Genomic DNA, 12,387 nt, shown 5'->3' with positions numbered 1-12,387 from the left:
TGCCCATAAACTAAACTCATGGCTGAGCATGAGGGTGTAATAGAACTGTGGCGGCGGCAAGTGCCACCGTTTTCTTGAAAACAGCACAGGTGAGATTTCCAAAACCAAATCTCAGGCTCAAAGTCACACTCTCAGACTCAGAACATTTCTTTCTCAAGCTGGAGCTGCTTCACGCAGCTCAGTGCTTTGTTAAACCCAGCCATGTACTGAGAGGGGCCTTGACACTTCCTCTCCTTATGGGCCCATTCTAGAAAGCTGTGGCTTCTGAAACAGCAGAAGAGAAGGGGAGCGCTGACTCGCCAAAGCAGGGCTGGCACTAATTACATCTCCCAGTAGGTCCCATCCTGTCTGCAGCCTCAGCATAGTCCCCCTGAACAAGGCACTGCTTCGCAAAGGCTGAAAGTAACATTGGCTGCTAACTTTGCTGTAAGCAGAAATTTCACAGAGATCACACATGGGTGAGCAGGTTCAAAACAAAATGAAACAAAACAAAAAACAGGAGATAGGACCTGAAAAATTAGGAAATTATAAGCAAATAGGGAACACAGGCAGGAATATTGCACACAAAGGGCAATAAACATATGGAATAAATTACCAGAGTAGGCAGTCTAAGCAAAGCATGTAAATGAGTTGCACAGACACCTTCATTTGTTGCTGGAGAAGGAGGGGATGGGGGAGGAGGTTGAAAAAGCAGGAAGGTGGAATTAAAAGGGTCTTTTCCTGTTCCCATGGCCTTTTCTTGTGGTTCTTATGTTCTCTGTATGCTAAGGTATTGCTGAGGTTCCAAATCAAGAAGCACATGGTATTTTGTAGGTACCATATGTGCATTCATACTGAGGCATGCTGTTGCTGTTGGTTTACAACAAGTGCCCAGCCTGCCCTCAAAGATTAGTATGAGGGTCTCACCCGTGACTTAAAATTGGAGGGTCTTCACTGACGTGAATCCTTGAGCCCTCAGTTTTAGTTTCATTTGTAGAGCACAGGAGAAAGTATTGAGACACCTAAAAAAGAGAAAGCAAGAGAGAAAGAAATTCACAAAGGCATGTTCTGACTTGAAAGAGCAAAATACAGTATGCCTATTCATGGGAGGGGAGCAACAGATTTTATAATATTAAAAATAGCTTGGTCACAAACTGGAGCTGCCAGAGGTAATCTTATAACACTGGTTTTACTGGCACTTTGATGTCTTACCCAGAATTTAACACTACATTATTCACTAAGAGGCTTGTTCCCACTGTGGGACATACAAGAGTAGCTGCTATTAGCACTAACTGGCAAGCCACATAAACACAACCAGAGAATAGCCCCTTGTGCAACTACACTTTTCATGATAATGCTGCAGAGCTAACTTTTGGCCGTGGTTGGGTTTTTCCTTCCTCTGGAGCCCCATGGGGTTCACTGGCAGTGATGGGGGCTGCTGCCTACATCCCTAGGGGGACATCACCCCACTGGGGGCAGAGCTGCTGAGGAGATGTTCAACATAGGCCATCCTTTGCAGGGCTTGTGCAGGCATTTTGATTTGTCCTGGTGTTAATAAAGCATTTCTTATAGACCCAGCACTGGACAATTGAAAGTTTTACATACGTGCTGTGAAGAGGTTAGCTTAAGCACTCTGGTGGTGGGAGATGGTCCCACTACTGACATTCCCCAGGATGTTCTCAATTTTTTTGTCTACTAGGTGACTTTGGAATAAAACACGGGGTGTTTTATGGCCTCATTTTAATCACATCCTTAAAGAGCAAGTAATGCAAAAGAAACACCCACCCCTCACCAGTCAGGCAATGCAAATTCACATATCAAGCAGGAGTTAAAGTTGAATGTAAAACATCTATTCATGTCTTCTGCTTTTGCAGTATCCTTATATTCAACTCCTGCATGTGTTGAGCACTGTGCTCATAGCTGTAGCCTACCTCTTGATACCAGCAGTAAAAGCACACAGGGATGTCATGTTAGTGGGATTTAGTTAAAGCAAGTTTCACTCGTGATTCCCATACATGGAAACAGACCAAACCCTTCTCTGTACCCAATAATCTCAAAAAGCAATTACAAGGCACATGTAGTTTGCTTTCTGAAAATCCACAGTCTTGTGCAAATTCTTTCACATCTTCCCTTTATTCTATATGTCTATACCATGCTTATTTTCCCCACTGTAAATCCTATACCACCCTGCAGGGGGGAAGGGTGGTTTATACAGGGTTTGAGAGGCAAGAGTCTTGCATTTCTTCCCAGCTCTGTGTGGGGCATGATGTTTGGCCTTGAACTGTTCCCTTAACAGCCTGGTGCTTTGATTCCCCTCCCGGCAGAGGACAGCACCAGCACTGTTCCACGCGCCTGAACCAGAGGTGCCATGCACTGCAAGCACAAAGCGGACGTGTGGCTGTCATTGCTGCTGGCATCACTCTGCTGCAGGGCAGAACAGCAAAAGCTCACACTTCCTCCGCTCAAGGCTGCCCCAGATCCCAGATGGCCTGATCCCCAGGCCTTTTCCTGGTAACAAGAAATGCCCAAACTAGCAGCTAATTTAGGGGTGAGCTGGCTGAGTGAGGTCTGTGGGCCATATATTGCTGAGGGAAATTGCTTCTGCTTTTGCCAGCCACAGCAGTGTTAAGGCTGATCAGCTGTCATGTCTAGGATGTACTGCTGTGACAGGAGAAGTGCCAGCATACTAGACCATGACCAGGGTTAATCAAGTTTCTCAGTGGCAACTTACCATCTAAAAATTAGCTATTGGATTCTTTGTTTTGGAGAAGATAGGATATGTGTGCTATCTGCTACCTCAAAAGTAAGTAATCATGGAAAACACCTTCCTTTTTCACCCTGTCCTTGTTTGGTACCATTTCCTGTCCTGTACATAACCATGAATAAAATTAAGCCTGGATCCTAAAAGGATTCCTCTTGAAAAGTTAATGGATTACTGAAACACCAACTAACAATGGAAAGAGACATACTTTTTTTCTTTGTTTGCCATTAAAATAAAAGCTTGTTGCTACCCTGGAAGGCATTTTATGATAACTGACAGAGGAGTCACTTCTAGATTTCATCATACTGTTGCTAACGCATGGCCATATCCATGCGTCCAGATATCCATGTTTTTAAAGAAGGCACAGCTGGATGCAACAACAGGTCTGCTTCTACAGAAAAGGGACCCATGAAAATCCCATTAAAATCCCTAAATTCAGCTGTGGTGCATGGTGGCCTCATTCCCCAGATGTGATGGCCTTGGGTGCCGGGGTGCTGGCACCAAACCCTCCCAGCCCCAGCAGCCATCTTGTCTCCTCTGTGAGGGACACGCAGGCACCAGCAGCCTCTGCTCTCCCCTGCCTCACAGAGTCTCTCCATGCCCAGCTGATTTATCTGACTCACTCGCAACAAAATTTGGAGAAAGAGGACCGATCGTGCCCTCACTCGCCTGGGAGGCATTGCTGAACCATCGTCAGGAATGGACTGATTGCTCTGAACAAGGGGAAGCACATTTTGAAGAAGCCTAGGCAGGGATGCCAAGACATATCACGCTGTGTAGCTATGCTCAGAGTCCTTTTGTGGAAGTTCACAGGAGGTGCTTAGGGACAAGACAAAGGGCAATGACTGAGGAGCTACAGGTCTGTCCATAACTTAGAGGACCCTACCTTAAAGGCCACCAGGAAGGACATTACCAGCGAGATTCATACAGAATCTCAGAGGCTGGGTCTGATGGAGGCCATTGAGTTTAGGGACAAATAACCCACCTGAGGAGTAGCCAGAGAAAAGCAACTCTGTCGCTGAAGAAACACGGCAGTAGATGAGTGCAACCATTCCCACCCTGGATACTACCAGCGCCACAGCGAACAGGGAATCTGAAGTGACAGTACTGCTTTCTCACTCAAAAGGGTGAATCCAGGACACAGGCCCAGCTTAAAATGTGAGCTCCCTGTCACTTTGGGTTTAAACCTTGACATTAATTATAAGCAGGGTTGTGGGGTTTGCTTCCTCTCCTTGAGAATTTTCCTTCTCATGTATTTTGTCACTAAAAATCTGCAGAGCAGCAGAATGTGTTGCCAAGGTTGCAAGGGATGGCGTAGTGCCTCGGCAGCCCCACCTCTGTGCCCAGGTCTCCAAATGCTGAGGTGTGGGAAGCTTTCCTGGTGGGACCAATCCCCCCACACTCAGCGGGCACAGCCAACCCCACATATCCCATCCGCAGGGTTCAGCTCTCCTTCTGGCCTTATTAGATGCTTCCCTGGCAAGGGTAGCATGGACTCACAGTATCCTTTTTGTCTGTATTTTCTAACATGTACTTAGAAACAGGCCAGTGAGTGTTTGTGGTAATATTTCCTACTGCTTCCAAAGCAGTTAGACCTATTTTAAGACAAGGACACAGACACACAGGGCTCAGATTTTTAAAGCACACAAGCACCTGAAAGTGCAGAGAGACACCTAGCTGTTTCCCTTTGCTCTCCATGCAGAAGGACCAGGCACAGACTCATAAATGTGATCTCAGCACCTCTGTACTTGAAAAATATGAAGAACAAACTTGTTGACTACGGAAGGGGTATGGTGCCTTTTGTTTCTCTGATGTGCCAGGAGCTTGCATTTATGTTGTAGGATTATTCCTCAAGCAGACCACAAAAAGCATGGCACGTGCACCGAGCTGTGATCCCACCTCCTCCCGCCTATTCCCTCTTACAGGAGGAACAGAAGCAAGTGCAGGTCTCCCAGGTCCTGGTCTGGTTCCCAGCCTCCCCACTGCCCTTCCTTCCATCCCCATCTCAGCACATCCATCAAGCCATCAAGCTGGCCAAGAGGTGCATGAGAAAATGTGCCCATGCAGAACATGCCGTGAGTGCTCACACCCTTAAGAGTGAAATGACAACACATTTTGGCCCTAAATATGTCGGTGTTTATTTTTATGGCTTAACCGATCATTCTGTACAATTTCGGTTTAGAAAATTAGCACATCCTGGGGAAGAATGTATAAAGCAAGACTAACAAGAGGGCAAATTTTTGCAGACAAATGGTAAATCACTTCAAAATTATACTGGCAATAGGACTGCAACTGGCATGGCAATTAGGCACTATCAGATATGAGTAAGGCAAACCAGATTATTTTATTAGCCTGGGAGAAATGGTCAAGCTCATCCTGGCTGTCATTACCATTTCCTTTGGTGATGATGATGATAATTTTATTATTAGATTCAAATTCCTCCTGTTGTTTTTATCTCAAGAGCCCAACTGGCTTTACAATAGGACAGCTAGTTAAGATCCTCTCTCCAGGAAAGAACTGTATACAAAGCTGCTGCTGCACAGAATCATTTTTATTTTAAAATCCATCTGTCCATTGCTATTTTTGATGTACTTGTCCTGATGAGGACTCAGCCACACCAACACACACTGTATCTCATACAAAGGGAACGAAGAAAACACACCTCCAAAATATTCTGCAAGCTGCAGGTAAAAGCCTATCTTTAGGAGAGAGGCAGGGTGCTTTGGACATGCTCATAGCATCCTGCTCATCTCGTGTGTCTGTTGGGCACCCCACCACACAGAAAGCATCCACAGTGTCAGAGCTGCTTCACAGCTGTCTTGTCTGAGGCAGGACTGCTCCCCTTCTGAGACCAGGTAGCAATATCTTCAATAGCCTGGTACAGGAGACCATGGGCCCAGGTGGGATGCAGAGTGGCATCCATCCCAGGGGGTGGCTGAGCTGCACCCCTGCCATGCTGAGTATCAGAGTTCACATCCCCCAAGTGCCCTAGCCAAAGATGAGTGCAGGATTAAGTAGCGTGAGCCTACACCTGCAGCGGGAAAATCAGCTTTCTTGCCCCTCTCTCTCCAGTCCTGTGAGCATCCTCTACAATGAGGAGTGGGATTCCTCTGCAGGTGTTCACCAAAAACAGCACATAAATATTTCAAACACCACTGTGTAGGTGTCACTCCAAAGCCATAAACAGAGCGGAAGGCGAAGAGCCCCCACTCAAGCCCTGAAATATCAGGTATTCCTCTCCCCCATTTATGATTTTACAGGCTGAAAAGCGATGCTAGCTGAAATCGCCATCTGACAGCTTTTACTCAACACGTATAAAGCCAGTCTCGGAAGTGTTAGTGATGCTCTCTGGAGAAGACCTCTTGGATTTACAGGCAGTAATTAATACTTAACCTTTTGCTCCAGCGAGGCAGCTGTGCTGCAGGGTGAGCAGGAGTCACTGTGTTGGTAAAAGATAATTGCACTGCACAGGCAGCCCCGAGCTGAGCACCCTACAATTATGGGGGAAACTTTCCTGGGCCTCTCGCAAAGGCCCTCAGATTAGGTAGGCTTTGCTGGAAAGACCCTGCTTTCCCTGTAGCACTGACTGTGTGACTGTGCTAGATGAGGACAACCTGGGCTGCTGAAGCCTTTGAAGATGAGGCACAGACAATGAGGCTCTGGCCTCTCTGGAGGACCATGAGAGGACTTTCTGCACGAAGGAAACAGCTAAAGATATCAAGATGCAAGGTTGCATCAGGTAGCAAGTCTGGAGGGTGCTCTCCGCTATTTCCTTATTCACTGAAGCATATATTGTTCTTGAGATCATATATAGTTCTTGGAGGAGCTCCTAGTCAGACCTTCAGACCAGCTCTGGGGGCAGGTAAATGGGACAATGAGCTCAGGTGTGAATGCCGTGTGATGAGAGCACCACCGCTCCCCTGCCCCTACAGTTTGACTTCCCTCAGTTTCCAGTTTTGTCCCTTCCCAGGGTGGGAGCACCATCTGTAGGTTTCCTCAACCACCTTCACTGAAAGAGCCCTTCCCATTGCTGGTGAGTGAGAATACCTCGGGTGTAGTCCAAGATACTTGCAGGCACCTAAAAGTCTTCTGCAAAGATGGAAGAAGGCCTTCAGAATGCAGTGAGACTAGTGACTCTTCACAGCAGACCTGTCTTCTCGACACCTGGCCAAGTTTGGCTCCTCTGAAAGTAAAATAGACAAGCATTAAAGATGCTTCCCTGCACATGAACCAGGGAAGAGACACTGAAACATCAGTAACACGAGGCACACACCGCTATGGATATTACTACGGGATCAAATCAAAAAGTCTTGAAGTCAGTCGCGAATCATGGCTGGAAGGTCCCCATCTGACCTCTCGCATACTGCAGGCTATCGAGCTGTACCTAGCTGCCTCTGTGTGGAGCCTGGGCACCTGGATTAAACTAAGTCACAGGATCATCCACTCCTCTGCCAAAATACAGCAAGGAACAGGACCGCTGCTGCCCTCAGTAGCTTATTCAAGTGGTTAATTACCTGCATGTGCCTTATCTCGCATTTGAATGTGTCTGGCTCCAGCTCCTGGCCTCCAGTTTCAGAGAAAGTTCCTTCTGTGCTGGCATTTTCTCCCTGGGGAGGTATTGTCATGCAGGGCACTTGTTGGATGGGAGCAGAGTCACCACCTGATGCTGGGCAAACACCCCGGTGCCATTCGAATTGGAAGGGCTGTCCAAGTGGCCTCCAAAACTAAGCAGAGGAGGAAAGAAAAAAAAAAAAAAAAAAAAGCTTGAGTGTTTGTTTTAGCCCCTCTTTGATGTCCCATTGCCATCTAGGGGTAGGACAAGGTGCCCTGTCCCCCAGCCCTTGCCAAGCTCATCCCACCCTGGCCCCCGTGCCCAGCTCACGGCTCCCCCAGAGCCAGATAGTGAGTGAGACCTCTCGGGTCCAGCCTCTAAGCTGATAATTGTAGACCCTTTGCTGGCACAAGGCAGCTCTCATGCCATTTTGACCCAAACTATGTCTTCTTTCTGTATATTTTTAATTAGAGTCAAGAATGCAGAAAAACCAGCGTGAGATCCTTTCATTCCCCTTTGTTTAATATCTGTTATTATGACATTAAGTGTAGGTTTTTGTTGTGGTGGTGAGCTAAAAATCCCCCTTGGTTCTGCCGCCGTAGCCATGGGTTTGCAACGGTTTTGTGTACATTAAAGTGGTCATTTTCGGATTAGCTCTTTCTTTCCCTTTGATGCATATGAAACGCTTTGCCAGTTAGTTGGAGAATGCATTTTACCTCTTTTGTTTCCCTTTTTGCAACCAATGACAGGGAGAGGACGAAAGCCCCCTGGCTCCTTCTTTAAATCATAAAGGAATTTCCAAATGGTTTAAAGCTTTACTTGCCACTTCTGTCTGGAGTTTCCTGACCAAAAAGAGGCCGTGTTTGTTTTCAAAGGAGCGGGCAGCAAGGAGCCTCGTGTTTGCTCCTGCTGCTGTTGTTGTCGCCGGTAACGCGCCTGCTTGCCTGGAAATTGGGGAATCCCGACAGCAGAACCGGGGGACTGAGCAGCAGCACAGCTCCAAACTTCTCCCCGGGATGTTTCTGCTTCACTGCTGGGCACTAAAAGTCGTCTTTTTTTTTTTTTTTTTTTTACTCTCACCTCCTTTTTTTGATTTTTGATCATGTTTTTGATTTGATGCTTAATAGGAAGCAGAGCGAAGCACCGCTTGAGCAAATGCTCAATTTCATGTACACTTCACAGCACACCGACAGCCCGATGATTTCCCTCCATCTGCACAAGACCTATACCCTGCACAGTTGTTTCTGTGGGATATCTGGTATTTTCTTCGGAGGCAAAGAGAGTTCTTCTCAGCCTTGAGACCTTCCCATCCTAACCACTCCTATTATTGCAACTAATCCTAAAGACTCTCAATTATAGTAAAATCCAGGCCACTGAAAAACAGATAAACACACGCACAACTTTCCTGGTACCCGGAGAGTCCCCCCAGAACTAAATCACCGTGTGAGAGCCGGGTCGAAGCTGTGGAGTTGATGTCGGGGGGTATTGTCAGCCCTATCCAGGGCGGGAGATAAGGTGCTCCAACGTGAAGTTGCAGCCCCGGGCCATGCTAACCCACAGCCTCCCCAGGTGACAGGTGCTGCAGAAATTCACCCCACCAAAGGCACAAATAGAGGGGGAGCGGGGCACAGGTGGAAGGCAGGGCTCCCAAAATACTCTCCATTCACCAGAATTGTTTGTGCCTAAGCAAACCTGCTTCCTTCCTTTTGTTTTTTATTTTATTTTAGGCAGCTAATATGTGCCTAATCAGCGAAATACGTTTTCATTTAAAAGCCAATAGACTGCAGCTGAATCCGATGAAATCCGATGTAGGGATAATTTGGAGAATTCAGAAACGCTGAGTCAGCAGCGAAGCCCATCTCCACGGTTCCAATATTGTTTCTAACTCCCGCTGCTGTGTTTCGCTTACTGTTATACCGATTGTGTCGTGTAATTATTGTTTGTTTTCCAAAAATGTAATTACATTTTTCCTTTGTTTCCTTTGCAACGTTAAATCTGCCAAACGCCTGACTAAAGCAGCTCCAGGAAAGAAAAAAAAAGTGGGGGCAAAGAGAAAAAAAATAAGGGAAGGAGGTCTCTTTCTGTCTTTAACCAAAATTTTCTTTCTCAGGCACCTTCTTGCATCGACGGTTTAACAAAAATACCGGTACATGTGGAACAAAAATCTGGGAAAGCCCAGCCCGGCTTAGGGAAGGTTTTGGCCCCCCGCAGCCCCCTCGTGTTTGTGGGGCGCCTTTCCCTCCGGCCTGCACCACTGCAATCTGCGGGGAAATAAAATTATAATAATACTATATAATAGTAATAATACTTCTAGCCTGTGCTGGGGGATGCTGTCCCCGGCACGGGGGGCTCGGGGCCTCCCTCCACCCCATCTCTGCAGGGACAAGCGACGTCCGTGGCCCCTAGGCGCGATGCGACGGTGACGGGCGGGGTGTCCCCCTGCCCCTCCGGGGGAACGGATTGGGTCTGTTGCCGTCGGGAAGTTTGGGGTCGGCTGCGGCTGGAGAGAGGAAGAAAAAGAGAAGGGAGGATGCTGCCCACCCCCAGGGAAGCCGCCTCGCTCCTTGCCAGCATCCTTTCGGCGTTTGTCACGCCGGAGCAGCGGCTGCCAGCCAGGGATGGGTGAAACCGCCCCCACCCAGGCGTGAAGATCAGTGTGTCCCCCTGCGGCTTGCACCTGCTTCAGCCAAAAGGGTGCAGTAGGGGCGCGTCCCACGGCCGCTAGCAGACCTCCTGCTGAGGAGCGCTTCGGGGGGCTTCGCTTTTTAAGAGAGGGGAGAAAGGGGGCGAGCATCCCTCTCTCAGCCGCGGCAGCTCCTGGCTGCGGGGGTCTCAGCACAGATGTAGGGGCAGTCCCCCCCCCGACCCCAGATTTTATTTCGGGCAAACAACACTCCCCCGGCCGGCGGTTGCATACGAGACGAGTAATTGTGCTCCGATGCTTAAATAAATCATTGATGGGTGAAATTACACATGCTCACTTAAAACGTAATGTGATTAAGAGATTATGGGATCGCAGTTAATGTGTCGCCTCACGGCTCCTGGACCCGGTTCCTGACACCAGAAATCCCGTGCTCCGGGGGGGCTGGCCGAGCAGGGAACCCTCCCAGCTCCGCTTTGCGCTCGGGGGCTTGCAAACAACTTCGGGGGCTTGTTTGGGTCTAGGGGAGGGAGAAAAAAAAAAAAAAAGTTAAATGGAAAGGCGGGAGAAGGGGACCGGCGGGGGAGAGAGGCTGGGACTGCGCCTGCAAGCTGATTACCTCTCATCTGAAAGCTGCTCCATTTCCTCCCGCATCGGGTAAGTCCTTTATCATGAGGTGGCACGAGCCCTGCCGGGGGCTATTGGTAGCCCCGAGGAAGGAGCCGGGATGGCAAGCGGGATCCTATCATCAGGCTGCATAATAACCCCGGGCTCGCCACAGCTGCGCTGTGACCCTTTGTGATGGAGCCGATAGCACTAACATGAAATAATGTCCTCCTTTTGGGTGTGAAATTACCATGTTTATTAATTGAGCTAGACATGAGGTTTACCTTTTTCTTTCCGAGCCATGAAAATTCGTGATTCGGGACAAATGTCTCCCTTTTCCCCACCTCCCCCCCCCCCCCCCCCCAAGTTGCGCTGCCAAGTGGCTGAGCGAGCAGGATCAGCTGGGGCGATGGATTTTGGAGGGTCGCGCGGGACCAGGCTCCCCGCAAGTTCCGAGCAGATTCACGCACCCCAAACACACCCCACCCCACCTTTGTGGGGGCTCGGCAGGGCCTTGCAAAACGCCCCCCACCAGGAGGGAGGCCGGGGCGAGATGTGCCCAGGTGGGCGCAGGGGCCGCGGGTAGGGATGGAGGAGTGCAGCTTTTCTCCTTTCCCCACGCACTTTGTTATTATTCTTATTTATTTATTTTTGCCTTGCAATTAGGCTTGTAACGAGCTTAACGCACTACGTGTTTCTGGGCCAATAATACTTGTATTTAACCTAATTAAAGCCGACCTTTGAAAAGATCTGAAATATAAACACGCCTCCCTCCCCTACAGCCCCTTTTCCGACTCTGTTTTAGCAATGTAACGTTTGAATCTCTGGGCTGGAACACGCAACCTCTCACCAGAGCACAGGGAGGGGGGGAAGAAGCGAAGTAACAAAAATCTGCGGATGAGGCAGAGGGACCGGCTTTGCCCCAGCATCCGCGACAAATGCCCAGGGAGGCGCCCCCCTTCCCCTTCCTCCTCTTCCTCTTCCTCCTCCTGGAGGTGGGCAGGGAGCGGCCTCGCATCTCGCCGCCCCTCGCCCCCTGCTCTCGCGGCGGGGGGAGCTCCGATCCCTGAGCGCTCCGGAGCGCCGCGATTTTCAGCGCGGCTTCTCCAGGCGCAGCCTCCCGGGGGCAGGTTTGGGACCGCCTCTGAGCGCCGGCCCTCGGCGGGCGCAGATGAATGGGCCCCAAAATGTGCCTCCCAGCCCCCCTGCCTTCCCTCCCCTTCCCAACCAAGGTGATGCTGAAGCTCCCTAAATAAATCCGTACCGTCTGGGTGTGTTTTTACGCCCGTCACGTGTGATACGAGCAAGTTTATTTCCAATGAAAACCCATTCTCGCAAAATTTTAACCTTTTTTTTTTTTTCGATTAAAGGGCGATTTAAACACTTTTGTCAGAGCAAAACCGAATATACTTTTTTTTTTTAACTAGGTAGTCAAAATTGTCCTGGGATTTTCTTTTTTTTTTTTTTTTCCCGCTGAATGACATTACAAAGAATTTTGTTAAAGAAAGCCAGACTAATTGCTGCCAGAAGTGTCTTTTCATAGAAAAGTCTGGTTTTCATAAGGCACTTTCTGTGGGTGTTGCGGTTAAACCTAAACCTAGCAGAGAGGAGAAAATTAGCCCTTTTTTTTTTTTTTTTTTTTTAAAGCCGATTTTTCTCAGCAGCGAAAAAGCCCCGTGCTTAACAAAACTGTCCAGAGATTCACGGTGCGAGGAGAAAAAGCCGGAGCTGCCCGAGCGCCGTGCATCTCCCCTGCGCGCTCCCACGGCGCCCGGCCGGATCCAGCCCCGCTCCCCTTTGCTCTTTGCCCCGCCGGGGGGTTAGCAAACCCATCTCGCTCGTCCCAAC

The 12,387-nt window shown here is 48.9% G+C and overlaps 1 long non-coding RNA gene across 1 annotated transcript; it reads right to left on the bottom strand.

Moving 5' to 3' along the window:
* Positions 1 to 316: 316 nt before the first annotated feature.
* Positions 317 to 7,302, bottom strand: LOC126913202 (uncharacterized). Its single transcript, XR_007707897.1, has 3 exons — positions 7,255 to 7,302; positions 6,788 to 6,923; positions 317 to 1,001 (listed from the first exon to the last, which is right to left on the bottom strand). It is a non-coding gene; the product is annotated as an uncharacterized LOC126913202 (long non-coding RNA).
* Positions 7,303 to 12,387: the final 5,085 nt, after the last annotated feature.

This window comes from Cygnus atratus, chromosome 2, assembly GCF_013377495.2.
Source record: "Cygnus atratus isolate AKBS03 ecotype Queensland, Australia chromosome 2, CAtr_DNAZoo_HiC_assembly, whole genome shotgun sequence".
NCBI classification, from domain to species: domain Eukaryota; kingdom Metazoa; phylum Chordata; class Aves; order Anseriformes; family Anatidae; genus Cygnus; species Cygnus atratus.
This window is presented reverse-complemented; position numbering and strand designations above follow the sequence as displayed.